Here is a 17,291-nt window from a genome sequence, read left to right as displayed (position 1 = left end):
TGCAGAAGGTCTGTGCCGCCGTCTGGTGTGGGTAGTTAGCAGCAGTGTGCAGGTCCCATGGTGGAACTGCGCTGAGCAAAGCTGTTGTAGGGGAGTGACCTGTGCTTGCAACGCTGACGTTTCACTCTCTGCCTCGGCCTGTACGGCCGCCTGAATTTTTGAAAGCCGCTGGGCTGTGCATCTGTTCGCCCTCCTCCCGCTGCTGCCGGTGCAGCGTGGTTCTGACTGCGGTGCTCGGTGCCTCTGCGGGCTGCCGGAGCGAGCAGGATCATCCAGGCACAAGTGACACCTGGCAGCTCGGCTCGGCAAGTTTGATAGGCATCCCCAAGTACGCTCTGCGGGCACAAGTCCTGGTCGTGGAACTTTGCCCAAAATGCAGGGTGCTTATTTTAAACAGGTGCAGGCTGTGCGTGTGCAGTGATTCAGGATGGGAATTCTTTCAACCAATACAAACATACAGAGCATCCTTGTTGTTCCAAGAATACTATGAAAAGTACATCTTGATTTTTATTTTTTTCTGAGAAAAAGAAGAGAAGAGAGAAGGCCTTAAACTTTTTATGCGTATGAAGCTCTTACCTCTGCACTGGGAACCAGCATTTGTGATACTGCTTCACTTGCTGGTAACTGTTATAAAATGTTAACATACAAATTAGGACTACTTTCTTTACTACTCAGTGATCTATAGGCGTATCTGTCTCTTGTGTTTAGGCTGCTCTTTTGTATATGCTCTGAGAAGTGTTGTCGCTTTTGCCTGTTTTGGACAGAAAGATGAGAAGTTTGGGGAGGAAGGAGAATTAATCTCTTGAAAGATACGGGGGGGGGGAAGGGGTATTACAGAACTTCACCTTCCAAGTGAGCAAAACACTTCCCTTTAAAATGAAGACTTTCTTTGTGTGAGTTAATTCACTTTGCTTTTGTGGGATGTAAAAGTCACTTTGTCTCTGCCTAAACTAGGAAGAAATCAATAATCTAATCAGTTTCTGAAGCAGATTCGGTCAAAGTGACTATTGTGGTGTGGTTCAGGCCTTAACGTGTCAGTGTCCTCGAAAGCTGCACAATATGTGAGAAGCCAATGCACAGTACCACGGCAGATAAGTACTTAGAATTTGTAGGGGAATTTTGTCTGTCCTGATCATTATGTCCATGGGATTTTCTCCCTCCTGGTCCCAGCGTGGCTTCCTCCTGGTGTTTCTACTGAAAGAATAGATTGCTGTGAGCAGATGAACAAAAGCAGTCATGCAGTTCACTTGGGCAGTCATGCATAAATATGGGCAGACTTTCTTCTATTAAAACAGATGGGTAGCCCTCTCTGCCACTAATTTTTTCATAGGCTGCATGCCCCTGCTACTTGGAGCTATGCTGAGAATCTCGCCCAAGAGGATCGCATCCCTGGCAGATGGCCAGGTATTCCTGTTCTCAGGTAGCTGGGATGGGGATTTCACAATGACAACTAAATGTCTTGCTTTGAAAATACATAGTTAAGGATTAATAAAGCCACAAGCGTCTCATTCTACACAATTGCCTTGGAATTGCTTTTTATTCTGAGTGATATAGTGGGCAGAGACTTTCCTGCCTTTCCTCCTGCTGCCCTACTGACTGCACCCAAATCTCTGCCCTTGGTGCTGCCTGCATCAAGAGCATAAGCTCTCTGCCTTGTGCTCTTTAGAAGCTCAGATGTGCACCCACAGTATAACACAAAATGAAGACTGTCACTAAATTAAAGTGCAGGTTGGAGGTGGAAGTTCAATGAGCTTCTGTTCATTTAATATCTGGAGATGAGAAAAATAGAAGCATGTATCAAACAATTCTGTTTTCTACTAGAATGGAAGCAGTAGGAGGTACTTGCCCTCGTGATACAGAATGCCTGGCTGACGAGTGAGGGGGGCATTAGATAACATCTGCAAGGGATTGATGGTTTCTAAGCAATGGACCTGAAAAACTGATTCCTGAAGAGACTTCTGACAGGTAGTTATTGCTTTTTGATATATATCGAGGGTTCTTCTGAAGGCACGCATTTGTCTGGTGTACTCATTCAGAAAGGGCAGCTGGAAAGAACCAGGTAAGTGCAGGACAGCAGGTAGTTATATGTGTGTAACGTTGTTCTTGGTGTTTGACTTGGAGTTGTACAATGATATAAATAATTGACCTGTGCCAAAACCAACAGCATAACTCAATCATTAAAAATGACTGATGCATCTGAAATTGCTAGTTACTGGGGAGATGTCAGAAAGGGATATCTCTAGGACCTGTCTTCAGTGAGCATCAGCACTAAATCCTGTGCTGTTCAGTAGTTTGTTAATGTTCTGGAAATTAAAGTCCCTGCTAATGCTGACTCAGCAGGGAGTAGACAATGCAGAGGGCACATCCAAAGCTGTGGCTGGAAATGATGGGTTTGTTTAGATTTCCTTGTTTGAAGAACCTGAACAGTACATAAGTCTCTGAGTGGGAGAGAGGGGTCAGGTAGCAACATTTTCCTTAGAGCTATTAGAGAAATATTAGTGCTTACGAAAAGGTGCAGGGGTCTTCCTTGAGCTCCTTATACTCAGCAGAGTCAGGCAATTGATGGTTGTTGAACTGTTGTAATCTTTGCAGTCTAGGATTTCTGTAGCTGTTACATTGTAAAATGACATCTGATGCAGGCAAATATAGACTTCTACATGCTGGAGGTGCTAGTAGCTTACCAACTGTAATCGTTACCAAAGCAGTGACTTGGAAGAGAATGAGTGTAGAAGGGATGGGGAACCACGATCAAATCTGCAAAAGAGCCATAAGTTATTCAAGAGCTAAAGAAAGTGCCTTGTAATGAGAGCCGGGACAGGAGCAATCCGTTGATTGTCAAAAGGCTGTGGAGAGGTAACTTGGTTAAAGCATGTGTGTGACTGACTGAGGAGCTACTCTTTAATCCAGCAGAGAAGGAATTAATGGCTCGAGACAGAAGGCAAACAGAAATAAGAAATTAGACTGACCTCGTTACCAGAAAAAATGATAGCCGTTGGAAGAAACTAGTAGGAGAGTAATAAACTTCTGTTTTGGCCTCCAAAGACCTCTAATCTGGATACCGTCAACCACTAGATTTCACAGAGCTGCTTAATGGGCTTTGTGGTGGTGTGAGTGGATAGAATGGGATGGTGTGTGTGTGTGCAGGAAGTCACAGTGGTCTTGTCCTAAATTATGTGAATCTGATTTGTCCTGTTGCAATTGATTTCTGTTGTCCTGTCCTTTAGAAATAACCCTGGGACTAATGCAGTTGTTCCTCACTTCTGTTTTTTTTTTCCTCCCAAACTTTGTTCATGTCTAAACGCTATGTGCAATGTGAGTGGTGCCTCCTTGATAGGAGGAGTCTGTTCATGACAGGAGCATTAACTTGGGGGCTGTATTTGAGTTGTTTCCTGAGAGCGGAAGCCTTTTGCTTCTCGCAGTGTTTTTCACTGTGATGCTGTTCCCTCTATCTGACCTATCTTGTGGTACTCATTGATTGTAACCTTTCTAGGAAAGTAAAATTTTATTAAGCAATTTCTATATTTAACCAGTATGTATATCAAGGAGCAGTGTTAAATTTCAGTTTCATTTGATCGTTTCAGTTACTTTCACTGATCCTCTCTTGGATTCAATACAAAAACTGTAGAAGAAGCAAATCTGATGAATTTTGTAGTTTAGTCCATGATTATTTCAGAATAACTTCTGACTGGTTGTTTACAGACTGAAAACTAATTATAGTTTTGTAAAGTCAGATAAATCATTAGGAGCGTGCAGTCTGATCTCTTGTGTAATGCACAGTGGACTTCCATGAATTTAAGCTAAACATCTAAGTAAGACTGAGCATTAATAAAGAGCTGTGAGTGATAGAGAGCTTGCCATATTTAATGCATTTTAAGTCATCTTGAGAATCTTTAGGAAACAAACCTTGGCCTGCTCATTCCAAATATCTACAATTTGCAAATCATTAACATTGTTCTGAATTGGTTAACCAACATGGTACTCATTTTCTTTGGCTTCTGATTGACTACATAATATCCGGCGTTGGGGATCTCGGGCACATGCTGGGTTGCAAAGTCTGCTAATTAACACATTGCAAATTGTTACTGCCAGTGCTTGCACTAAAGAACTTTGCTTTTTTGGGCCGTAGGGATGGGTGGGAATATCAAGATCAAATTGTGACTCTAGTCATGCGTTTGTGATGCTTTGTGTTCTGCTTTTCCCAAGAGGTCTAATCAGACGTGGGGTTGAACAGCGCTCCTTCTGAGAATCTTTAACTGAAAGGTCAAAATAAGCACAGAGAAGGCCCTGAGCAGGGGCACAGTCTCCGTGTCTCTCCTTCTTTGTGTGTTTGTGTGCGCACACATGCGTGTATGTTTGTCTATGAACAGGTGTATGTACTTCTGCCAGTGTGGGTCTTCCCAAGCAGCACGCAGCTCTTTGCAGGCTGAATCCATAACTGACTGTGATTGATTAACTAACTAATGTAGCAATCTCAGAGTTTGTTTATTTGTGGGAGGAGATCTGTTGTCCGAGAGCTCCTGGCACTGACGTACTGCTTGGGCTGTTGGCTTTCCACCATTTCTGCGCACCATGAACTGCCTAGCATGTTTCTCTATTAACCATGGCATTACCTAGACGAGGATAGACTGATTTCCCTTAGAGGAAACAGTTTCTTGTAGACTAGGATCTTGCTTCTCTTTAAGGGAGTGGTGGAAAAAGCATACTTTAAAGTGGCCTCAAAGTGATGGCTCCTAGGTGATGCCGTAGAGACTAAATACTTGGGTTTGTTGTACAAATCGGATCTGATGTATAGGGGATTTGCTCATGCTTGCCACCCTATGCTACCTCCCATTGGCATGCTGGAGGCTCTCCCTAGAAACTATGGGGGAGCATAGGTATTGGTAGTGATGGATGTTCAGGTTGGGATATTTGCTCCAACTCTCAGTGTGTGTATGGGTAAGATGCCTTCGTTTTAGTAAATGAGGCAATTTATGTTTAAGATCTCAATGGGCCTGTGCCTGATGCAAGAGTGTTCCAGACAATTGACTCTTCTGCTATTCTGTTGCTTTCCCTGTTTCATCCTTGCCTTAGCTACTTCCTTACTTTAATCCCCAAATGCAACTGAAAATACGGTATTTAAAGGCCCTAAACAGCCCACCTAGTTGTTCTCGCGCAATTTTGCAACTCCTAGTGCTGGGAGTTAGTCCTGCTGTTGGTCTAGTAACATCAGCCTCCGTTGTTCCTTGGGCTGCTTTTGAAATACTTTGTCTTGCTTTTCTCTGTGTGAGAGATGGCCTGCACATAAACGTATGCCACCCCACCTCGTTATTCTCTTTGAAAATCCTGCATCAGATCTTTCCTGTCATGTAGGTTTTTTTTTAAAAAAAAAACACCCTCCCCGACTTCCTGCACCCTTGGAAACAGCAGTCCCCTTGTTCTGCTGAGCTGACTGCCGGTCGTACTGATCAGTACTGTTTCCTTTGTCTTCACTTATTTAGAGTTAAGCTATAAGCTGTTTAAGACTGGGCTATTTCTGTTCTGTGTTTTTGCGGGATCTTTTACATGAGTTTACTAAATGCTAAAATAAATGCTCTCCTTAAAGGCAAAAACTACCATCCAAGTCAGGGAGAAAGTGGTCATTGCTCTAAAAGTGAAGTCCTGTATTTTTGCTCTGCTAAACTGAAGCACGTTTTTATGCAGAGGAATCCCTAAGCAAGGGCCAGAACCATGACCATATTTAATAAGTTGGATTGGCTTTTGTCAGCTAGATTCCTTGTGATCTCCACCTTTTCTCTCGGTTACTTTTTTTTTTTTTTTTTTTTAACAGTAGCTGTGGGTGCTCAGCAGGGACTCAGCAGCCGTGTTTGCTTTAGCTGGGGAGATGTTTGCCTTTACTGCAGAATTCCAGCTTCCAGGGAAACCTGGAGCAGCTCTGTTGATTTATTAGGGCACAGTGTGCCTCAGGAATGCCTCTCCAAAGGGGCTACAAGTGATGGAATGGATTCGACCCGACGCGTGGTGTGGAGCGTTCTCATTTCTCTTCATGCAGGCGCTAAGCAGGAATTTCCCAAAGCGAGGTAAGAAAAATGGTTCACTCGGCTGATTGCTTTAGACAGTGTCAAAGTCAGATTTCAGTTAGGTTTCCCTGGCGTAGAATCGAGGAGGTGGACAATAGCTGGAATTTTAAGAGTGTGATTTTAAGCAAGAGTTGGTGGGAGACGATACTGTTGAATTGCCCGACCAGCGGATTTGTATGCTTTTGGTTTGTGTTAAGAGCTGGCATTCCTGTGCTACTGACTGGGGCTTTTTTTCTGGGACTTGGCTTTGTGCCATCTGAATGTTTTGCACTTAAAGAAGCAAGCTTTAAACTTTTTGAACTTTCAGACTTTTCAACAATTTCCACCATAGATATGGCAATCAGTTTGCTTTTAAAATTGTCTTTGCAGATGACAAAGGTCTATGGACTGCAAGTTTAAAAACAAAACAAAACAAACAAAAAAAAAAACACACTGATGTGACTGTGTTTTCTCTGTAGTGAATTCACTAGAATACCTTTACCTCTCCATAATTTGTCCCAGCCATCTGAAGTACACCCTTTCCTTTCCTTTCCTGTCTGGCATATGCATGAAATGTGTGTGTGATGAACTTTTTGTTTCTCCTGAGATTTTTGAAGGCAATTGCCCAAGCTGATCTGAAACCAACAACTAAGAAACTGTTGGGTGTTTCTACAGGGTAGGGTGGGCAGCTGGTCACTTTGTTTTGATCCAGTGTTTGGTAGTTGCAGAGTAGGTTGTGTTCATGGGGCATCAGTGCTGAGAAGGCATTTCCTTTCCTGGCTGAGGTAGAAAGGCTGTCCATGTGCAGCTTGCTTCCTTTGCTTTAACATTCCTTGAGGTTTCCTATTTTACAAATGCAGCTTTTGAAAACTGCCAGGAAAATGCCTTTCTCAAAGGGAAATGAAAACTTCTGAGCTCACGGGGGTGAAAACCTTTGGGTCTGTGTTCACTGACTGAAAAGGGGATTACCAACCAGCCACTCTTCAGTGCGCAAAGCAGCAGAGGAATGTCTGCAGAGACTCTCCCAAAGTTATTGGCTTTCCCGAAGAGACTGCTTGCGAATAAAGTCAAATGAGATCAGTCCCATCCTCTTTAGCTTCCCTGCATCGAGTATAGAGAGGACAATGCAACTTTGAACTCAGTAGGTGTTTTGCGAACAAGTCCAGAGCCAGTGCTCCTGTACATAAGAGAATTGATGGTTTTGTGGCTGCATTTGGGCCTGACAGAAAGCAGGGTAAGGGAGACGATGCTGATTTCCCATAACTGTTTGAAGGGTTCAGAAATGAGGATGGTCTACTGGAGAGATGCAGATGGCTCATTTTCATTAGGGACTGTAAAACCTGCCATAGTGCAAACTGCATCTTAATAGAAAGATGTGAGCCAAAGCCTCTACATCTCTTCCTCCTAATTACCACAACCCAGCTGCTGCTGTCTCTTATGCTTACACATCTGAAAGGTGACAGTGACAATGTCTTGCATTGCAAAGTAATAGTAGGGCGTTTCCATTTGTTTCTTTTTTCCTTTTCAGTGTATTCTAAAACAAGTCAGTCATTCAACAAATAGACAAGAATATCCTTGTGGAAATTAAACCTTTCTCCTGGACCACAGTCATGAGACCAGTGAGATTTTTGTAGTTCTCGGTGATTTGACTCCGGAGTGACCACAGATAAAGCAGCAGCTAGCTTCCTCCTGTCCCCACTGACAGCCCTGGGAATGTCTATCAGAGCAATAGGAATGCTGCTTTTGCTGTGTTAATGCAGCTCTGCGTGGGATTATCTTTGCACTCACTACCTTTTCAGGAAGCTGGAAGGCTCTTCCATAGTGTTACGGCAAAACTTCCTCATAGCGTTTTCACAGCACTTCCTTTGGGAGCCAAAGTCAGGACCAGATTTTCTGATTCTCATCGCTGCCCAGTCAGGGCACCCAAAAAGGAATAAAGCTTGTTGGTTTTAACCATCACTTCCTCCTAGAAGAACGAGGACTTTGCAGGGGATGATGATACTGTAGTTGTGATTGTTTTGATGGTGCAGAAAAAGGGTTGGAGGCAGCAGCTCCCAGTTAACCTGCAAATGACAGTTTCAGCGTCACTGTTGTTCTTCTAGGTTGTGGTATCTCATTGCGGTCTTTCTGGTTAGCTATTAACTTGTTCAGTCTCCCTTCACCAATGACCATACCCTGTTTCATTGTACTCCTGTAAATCTGATTTAAAAAACAGCTGTGTAAAAATTTCTCTTCCTGCCTCCCCTCGTCTTGTTGATCTCGAGAGAAAGTGCCAATGCTGAAGCCTTTGCAAAGCTCGTTGTAGTGTCCGTTTCGGTTCAGTCCCGTTCTGACCCTTATCCTTCAGTCCTCAGGGTGCCACCTTCCACGGGCAGCAGAAAGGATGGGCTCTGATCAGGCACTGTGCAGCAAGCTGGCAGGATTCCTGTCACCTGGGAGACGAAGCACCAGAGGAAAAGCAAAACAGAGCTGAAAAATGTGTTCCCCCCCTTTTTTCTCTTTCCCTTCTCTAGCCAAGGGTAAAGTGCCTGTACATAGCCTCTTCCTGCTCATGGTGGTATAATGTTTTCTCACACTGCCTCAATGTTAGCACAAATCTGAAACAGCGACCTGTATTAAGAGATTATTCTGCAGTGGTGTTTGCCCTTCTGCAGAAGGCTCCTCCTCTTAAGTACTCAGCTACTTACATCTGTCTCCTCTTGCAAGATGTTTCTGTGAGTACACTTGCTGCAACTCTGGACCCTAGAGCTCTTCCATTCCCCCTTGTAATGGCCAGCCCCCGTCAGAAATAGAGGAGGGGGAAAATGTTGAAGGGAGGGGATGCCTGTTCATCTGTACGAGCCTGGGGAATGGTGGGTTTCTCTCCTGAGACATTTGCTGTGGGCACCTTGCCAGAAGGCATCTAAACTCTGTTTGCTTCAAACACATGCAGTTCCGAAGCCAGAAAAGTGCAGAAAGCTCATGAACTGTGATCAGCTGAAGGCCAGACTGGTGCCTTGTAAAAGCCAGAGAATTGAAGAGCTGTGACTTCTGGATGCTTGGGAGGTGTGAGCAGCCTGTGACACCAGCTGTGCAATGTGCATCGCAAGAGGGTCACAGGATGGTAGCTCAAAGATGGATCTGACCTATATTTTCTGTAGGAAAATATCCTGAACTCTGATCCAAAAGAATTAGGATTTGTGGAAATTAAATGTTCAGGCAAACACAAGCAAGCAATTACCTTCGTCACAAAACCTACATAGGAGTTTCCTTTCTTCAGAGCATGAGAAATTTAATGCAAATTTCAGTTTGGAGCTGAAGAGCATATCGCTAGCAAAGGCAGTGCGGGCCTTTGGTATTCCCAAATACTGAAGAAATACAAATTGCAGAAAAGGATATAGCTCAGCCTCTTTTGCCAGTGTTCTTCACAGGCAGTCCCGTACCAGATCGAGTTCAGTCCTCTACAAGTGACCTCTGTCACTGGAGCAGGAGCATAAAGAGCCTCAGTGAGCTTTGGCTGAACTGGGCCTTTGCCCGTCTGCTCTGGAGAGAGTAACCTTAGTGTTCCCCTTTCTCCCTCCCTCCCCCCAGTGTGTCTGTGAAAATACTAACTCGATTTAGCTGCCAAAAAAAGACATTTGAAAAGTATACATTGCTCTCCTGTGTCCTAACTCCTGTAAAATATGGATTACGGTTGGTTCCTTCGTATGGTGCTCAGTAATTTTACAGAAGAGAAAACAGCATCATCATCACAACTATCATACAACACTTAATACAGTGAGGTCTTAGTTTGTACTAGGGCTTCTGAGTGCTACTCTGAGCATTATTAACTGGATTATATTACATATAGATGCATATAGAGGTCAGACGGCTCAGAACAGCGCTCGGGATGTTAACTGTTTCTGTTAAGCTCTGCATTTACAGGTCTTTTTGGCAGAGGAGGGTTACGCTGAATAAGGTAGCATTCCTTCAACAAAATAAAGTGTGTGTGTGTGTGTGCAGTTAGGCAGTGCTTTGTACTAGATTTGCACATGGGGTAAGCTGCTTTCCAGAACTTGCTAAGTTACGGTTGCTCAACATACTCATCTTGTCAGAATACTAGTTTGTGCAGCTGCAGGTGTTGTGAGAAGGCACTAGCTAATGTACTTGTATAGAAGTGCATCAGAAACCTTGCAAGGTGCTTTCACTGTATCATAGGGGATAAAACCATATATGTTTTATATATAACCCCATGTTATTTGAAAAAGTATGAAATAACAGCTTTCACTGTGATTACTTAATTCTTGATAAACTGTGGAAGAGCCTTGTTAAGGCTTGGTTTCATTTCTAAAAGTGACTTTAGGGATATAGAAGGTTCTTTCCAGTTTATCGAGGATATCGAGTGCCAAGTGGGAACTGCAATTCTTCATCCATCACCCCAGAAATACAGGAAGAGATAAGGAAAAACCAGTGTAATTCTGTTGTGACCCTGATTGAATGTGAAGTGCGCGCTACCTGCAGACAGGTACGCTAAACTTGGAGTCCGAATGGCTGCTGGCAGAGGGAAAGGGATGCAGGCAGTGTTGTGCTGCTGCTGTGAACATGGGGGCTGGGATAGGGAGCGTTACCGGCTTGCTGGTGGGGATGGGGGAATAGCAGTGCTGGAAGCAGCAGCAAGTGCTTGTGGGGAAGGCTATCTCCTATCTCTCCTCGGAGGCAGCGAGGCTTTACCTTCTATGGGCTTGGGGTGAAACTCTTCTCCCAGCAAAGTGCAGTTCACAGCTCCTTTCTCCGTACTAGGGGAGGGATGCGACTGTTCAGGCAGGGACACTGCCTGTGGTGCAGTGAACGCCTTTCTCCGTGGGAGACAGAAATGAGTGCATGGAAATATCCCATTTGCTACATTGGGCCCATGTGCCACTAGTTAGATCATGCTAAAGTTGGTGGTGAGAGACTGAACTCTTGTGTGGGTCTTTTTTTTATGTTTGTTTGTTTGTTTTTTCTCTTTATGAATATCCCTTTCTCAGAAAGGCAGCAGCTTTACCTTGCAAAGGCTTTGCTCTCCAAACTCAGGGCTGGGGAGGACATGCGATGACCTTGGTGTTTCTATTCCTTCTCAGTTGCTTTCTGCCTTGGACTCTGTTGACCCTGAAATTTGAATGCATTTCCCTCTGCTGCTTTATGGTTAAAAAATAAAGAATGAATACTAACATGGGGAAGTAGTTAGTATTATGGAACCCATTAAAATAAATGTGAAAGGGTGTTGATGTTGGAAAGGTTCTGGTGAGCAGCGATAGCTGGGCTGGATGTTGTGGTGAGAGGGACAAGGGAGGCTAAGAAAAGATTGCAGTGGGAACCAGTATCTGAAATAAATATTGCATGAGTGGGGCATGAAGGGATGAGTAGTCTCCTTCAGATTCTGCTCCTGAGCCTTTCTCCGTAATTCCCGGCAATTTAGACAAATGGCTAACATCAGATTTCTTTTTAAGTGGTGTTTGTGCTGAGCACTTGCAAGGGCGAGTTCCCATCCAGCTGCTAAGCAGAAATCCTTGTACTTCGGTCTTGCTGGGAGCTGCTTTGAGCCTTTCTGCGGCCAGGAGCTTTTGCAATTTGAGCCCCCTCCCCCCCGCCCTCGAAAAGGATGGCTTCTGTGAAAGAAAGCGGCAGAGCCAAGCAGACATTATCCCCTTGCCGGAAGGAGGGATCCAAGCTCCCTGGGGAGGAGGGGACTGGGGGGAGCGAGTGATTCATTGCAGCTGGCTGTAGTTTGGCCTCCTTCTCTCTCTTTGCCCTGGGTGCCAGGGAGTGACAGCTTGTGGGCAGCAGGCCAAGCTGTGAAAAGAGGAGTGTGTGAGGCCTTCAGCTTTCTCATGCTTTATCAAGCTGCAAAGAATAGCTTGATATTCAGTCAGCGTTGGTGCAGGTCAGGAGAATGGAAATGGTAATTTAACTCCTGACGTGCCGGGTGATTTTTGAGACACTGACTTGGCCACACGCTTTGCGAGCAGCCAGGGCCAGTTTCCTGAGGTTTCTGAGCAGCAGTGTGGGAGCAAAAGGAAGAAAAAGTGCGTTTTGGTGCCACGTTCAAGCTATCTTTCCGTTAGGTGGGTAATCCCTGGGAGAGGCTGACGGGGGGCGCGGGAGGACGGCAGGAGCGCCCTCCCCTCCTGGCTCGCCGTGTGCGTGCTGGCCGAGGATGCGGACCCTGAAAGGTGGAGCAGCAGGCGCCGCGGGGCGCGCGAGCCCCTGCGGCCGGCGAGCGGCAGGTCTGCGCTCGGCGGAGCCTGCGGCGCGGCCGGCCCCGGCGCGGGACGGGCCCCGCGTGCGGTGGCCCTTGAGGAGGGAGAAGCGGCAGCGTGGGGCGCGGGATGGGGCCCGTCCTGGAGCTGTGACCGCCCTTGCCGGAGGGCCCGGCGGCGGCCAGGCTCCGCTGCCCGCTGGTGCAGAGAGAGTTAAGCGCTTGTGGGCTGCTGGGGGTGAGCCTACCTCAGGGGTGTTGAGCTCCATTCCCACGGCTTTTCCTTTCTGACTCCGGCTGGGGGAGGGATAATTCCTGGAACAAAGTAAAATGCCCTGAGGCCAGAAAGCAGCACCCCAGCCCCTCCGGCCTTGCGTGCCGGTCTGGGAGAGATCTGAGCTCACGCGACCTGCGCAGTGACGGCGGCCGAGGCCGGGGTCTGTCGCCGCTCGGTCAGCTGCTGTCCGCTGGGTAAGATCGCGGGTTTGTTTCCCTGCTTTAGGCAGACCGGGATGACTCACAGGCGGTCAAGTTCGTGCCTAGAGGACCGAAAGAAACTTTCTCAGCTGGAAGTGTGTAAGGTAGAAATTGAAATTTCCCAGCACTTCTGTGAGCAGATCATAGCCCAGGTTAATGTGTGGGTTTTCTGGCTGAGAGTAGTGTCTGAAGAGGGATCGTTCCTTAGAGGACGTGCAAGTTTCTCGACGCACGGAGTAGCAGGGCTGCTCTTTCCTGACGCTGACTCCACCTTCTCTGCCACACTATTTTGAGCTGCTGAGTTGAGTGGTTTGAAGCCATGAGAAGCAGGAGAGAGGAGGGAAAACCGGGTGGAAGTTTGGTGAGCTGGAGCGTTAATGTTCACTTGGAGTGTGACCTGCGGCTCCCTTGGAGCCCAAAGCCGTTGTGGCTCAGTCAGCAGTGCCAGGAGGGCTGCGAGGGCGAGAAGCTCTGCCCTGGAGCAGGGCCCATCTCTCTTCTGCGTGTGATGATAATTCTTACCAATAACAATTTACAAGCACAGGGAGGAGAAAGCACCGGTTCAGACCCCAGAAATATCCTCTGAAGTCCTCTCTGAGGACGAAGGTGTTCAGTCAATATTCTCTACAGTTCTGAATGCCAGGCACTGGTTGGAGCAGATGGGATTCGGTGGTAGCGTAAAGGAAGGATGAATCCTGGGCTTGGAGTGCAATTCCGTGCTTTAATTCCAGGGGGGCTGTGCTTGCAGTGTGCAGACCCTGTTATGACAAGAAGTATGGCAAATATGTGGTTGGAGACTAGAGTTTTGTTTGTTCAGAGTTGCTGCCCCCACCCCAGATCCTCTGTGGGAAGGCTGAAGCACTGCGATGCTCACACTTGCTGTGCTGGCCCCGGTGACACGAGGACCTGGAGGGGAGAGGTTGTGGGAAGCAGCGTTGCCTGTGCAGGGCAAAGACTTTACTTGCAAGGCCGAGGGAGAGGGAGTAGCATGGGCCAGCAGCTAGATGTGAACACGGGTGGTGAAACGGTGTCTTCACGAATGTTTTGCAAAACACTAAAGTTCACAGAGATTCTTCCTGGCAGATGGATCTTGCTGGCTGTTAGATGGCAAAATCCTAACTAACAACTGGGGGACAGCAGCGCGTGTTCGACTGTCCCCACCCAAGCCTTGAACGGTCACTACGCTCCGCTTCCGAGTGTCCTGCGGCTCCTCGCTCGGCCCCGTTGTCCGTCCGGCACCGGGAGCCGTGGCTGCCGTGGGAGCCTGCGTCCCGCCGGGCTGATCCGAGCCCTGCGCGGGAGAGCAGCTCCGGGTTGCGGCGGCGGCAGCCCGTGCCCAGGTGCAGCGAGCGCTGCACGTGGGCTGCTGCGTTTGCTGCAGCGCTCCTGAGGGGGCAGAGGGGTGTGTTCCCATTGTGCCTGTTCTGCTTCGCTCCTGTCAAGCCTCTTCTCTCATTACTCTTGCCTTGAGCTGTCTCAGGCCCGGAGGCGAAGGGCTCTGTAGACTTGCCCTTGAGAGATGTGGAGTCCTTGGAGAGTGGCTGTGCAAGGGAAGCACTGCCGTGGGCTGAATTAAGGCTGTTTCAGGCTGCACAGCTCTGAGCTAATCTCCCAGAGGCAGAGACATTACTCACCAATCAGGAATGTGTCTGTATTTTTCCTAATGAGAACAAAACATTTTATCCCTGTTCATTAGCAGAGAGTTAGGGTGTACTGTTGCTATGCCAACAGACTCCTCTCCTCTGCAGACGCACTGGGGGTGTCCTCCATGCCATGGTTAGAAGGGTGAATGGGAAGGCTCACTCAGGAAAGAAAAAGATCCCATTGTTTTCCCAGGGCTGCCTGGACTTTGTGCAGCTGGCCAGACCTTGCCTCCTCAAGGGGAAGGGAACCACAGCAGGAGTCAAGTGCAGCACAGATTTAATTTATTGGAAAAATAGTCTTTGCATCTCATGTTATGTTGTTTTTTCCAGCTTGAGGCACACTCTTCAGTAAGAGAAATGAAGGTGTCTCAACGTTCCCAAGAGTCCAAATGGTAAGCAAAATGCGCCGGGAGTCAGCACTGGGACACCCGTTGACTGCCGCCCACTGGGCTCCTCGGTGTTCCTGATCATCTCGCTTTGTGCAGACAGTGTAATGTTGGGCAGCCTCTTGGTGCTACTGTGTAGAACCCACCAGAAGAAGTGTACCAACTGTGATCAGTTGGACAAGGGGGTTCCCACATACACGTGATCCATGGGAAAGGATGCGTGGCAATATGTGAGGGTATGAAGTCGTTCCCTTTATGCTGACCCCTGTAAAGGAGGGAGGCCGTCCCTTCAGCTGGAGTACTAATCTGCAGAGTTCTTCTCTAAGTAGATGCATTTGATTCAGTGGTTGTCTGTATCTTTTCTCCTCCATGTTTGTCTTGGTCCTCCTCCCCAGTAGCTGCCCCTCTTCCTGAGGGACCAGCTGGGATCCGTGGACTGCAGAGGTGCCCAAGCTGTCTCACTGTACACCTCTTGCCAGAGTCCTCTCTGCACCTCTGGAGATACACTTTTCTCTCTGTTGCAATATGACAAAGAGCTTTTAAATTTTGAATTTGCTAGAGAAGGGAATGGGTTTAACCTACAGACAGTATTTTTCAGAGACCTCAAGATTAGCAAAGTTTCAAAAATGAAAGAAAGGTACTCTCTGACCACGAGGTATTGCCAAAATTGGGCCAGCAAGTGTGGTCAAATCTGCAGACAGCTTCTTGGAGTCGGGGGTGATATTCGTATCTGGCTGCCAATAGGCATGCAATGTGATGAGCTGCTTTGTGCTGCCAGAGCTTAGTGTTGACAGCTATAGACCCTTGAAGAAATGTCTGCCTGAAGCTGAGTTTTCATTTCAGGCTGCTTCCTGTTAAACAGGATAGCTGCAACTCCTGTTTCAGTTAGCCTGGCAAAACACACTGAGTGAATGTGTGGAATCTGAATACTGGAATTTGAATATCAAATGTAGGGTGGTACAGCAGAAATCTTGGACAGAATGAGCTGCTAGAGATCTGCAGATCTGTGTGAACTTCTGGTTGGGGAATGAAACCCTGGCACCTGGACATTGGGTGCTGATTTAGGTGAGTCATCAAGTATTGCAGTAGAGATGAATATCATGTCAGAGCCCTGGGAGTTCAGGAGCCCTTCTATCAGAAGGATGGAGGAAATCTGCTTGCTGGACATGTTGCTGTAGCAGTAGGAGGGTTCAGCAGAAGTAAAAGCAATGAAGAAAGCCAGGGAGAAACCCTACTCCAGGCTGCATGTATGCTGCCTGTTTGGTTTCAGTTTGGCAGTAAAGCTGGATTAAAGTCTTGGATGTTAAAGAGCAGGCTTTGGGAAAAATCTATTTTGAACTAGAGCCTCCAAGAATAAATCCTGAGTACACATAACACATGTACGAAGGTTGGGGAGTCTGGTTTCCTCAGCTTTGCATTGGCTCTGGGTGGTTCAAGTAAAACCACTAAATCAAAGCTGTTTGAAATAGGGAATGAGTAAGTACTTGAGATTATTTGAATTCAGGCCAATTTCTTTTGGATCCATGCTTTCAGGGTACATAAAAATAAAGGACTGCAGAAAGGACAGAGGTCTGTGTACTTGCCTGTATGCTGTATTTGAGAGATCTAGCAGATTCTGTCCAGATCCCATTGAAAGAGTGCTCCAGCAGAAGTGCCCTAGAGAAAATGTTTTTTAGTACCTATAAGTGCAAAAGATCATGGCTGAACAAAGTTCTGAAACGTGAGTTATGATTATTATCCAAGTCACTATCTACTTCATTCTTGTGCAGCAGCAGTTCTCCTGGGAGAGTGTCTGTTACTTTGCCCTCCCATTTGGTCCCTATGCTGTTTAAAGAGGAGAGAAGATGTTTTGTGCGCTGCTTACTTTCTGTGGAGCACCTCTTCTCCTTTTGAATAACAATAAATGTGTCACTGTTGCACTGCTCTAAGCGTGAGTCAGGAATCCTTCAGGAGAAACCCCTCACTTTGCCGGGGGTGTGGAGGAGGAATTTTCCAAATATGGGGAATGTAATGGTGCATTTTGGCTGCAGATCTTTCTCATTGCTTCCTGTGCCTGGCAAGCTGCTCTCTGTATGGTGTGCTCTCTGCAAAGTGGTCAGAATAGTGGGGGGGTTTGTATGTCTGGATCTGGGACCACAGCTTCCTTCATCCTTGACACGATGCCTCTGCATAGCTACCTTAAACTGCTGCTTCAGTTCAAAATGTGACGTTCCTGTGAAAGACAAGTCCAAATTGCAAATTGCTGTCTGGTCTTGCATCTTGTTTTGAAATCCTGTTCTCCAGATGTCTTCCACTGCCAGCTGAGCTTTTCTATTAGACATATAAGCTCCATTTGTTTAACTGCTTAACCTTATAACAGCTAGATTTTTGTTTTAGTAGCATCTGAGCTTTTAGTGGAAAAGTAGTACAGCTGTGCATATATCCACAATGGGATGAAGAATAAAATTCCAAATCTATTAATACTGTTTGCTTCTGAAATCACTGCAGGTGTAATACCAGTGACCAGGTGGGTACCTATGTGAAAATAAGCTCTTTTTTTTTTTTTTTTTTTTTT

General features: G+C 46.5%; 1 protein-coding gene across 1 annotated transcript in view; it reads left to right on the top strand.

Moving 5' to 3' along the window:
- Positions 1 to 12,678: 12,678 nt before the first annotated feature.
- The window catches only part of PLXNB1 (plexin B1), a 68,935-nt gene continuing 64,322 nt past the window's right edge, over positions 12,679 to 17,291 (top strand). The window contains exons 1-2 of the mRNA XM_085323948.1: positions 12,679 to 12,702; positions 14,682 to 14,743. The gene's annotated coding sequence lies outside the window, so the exon portion shown is untranslated. The remainder of the gene's footprint in view (positions 12,703 to 14,681; positions 14,744 to 17,291) is intronic.

Source organism: Rhea americana, unplaced genomic scaffold (genome assembly GCF_003343005.1).
Source record: "Rhea americana isolate MKP2758 unplaced genomic scaffold, rheAme1 scaffold_120, whole genome shotgun sequence".
In the NCBI taxonomy this organism is placed as follows: Eukaryota; Metazoa; Chordata; class Aves; order Rheiformes; family Rheidae; genus Rhea; species Rhea americana.
This window is presented reverse-complemented; position numbering and strand designations above follow the sequence as displayed.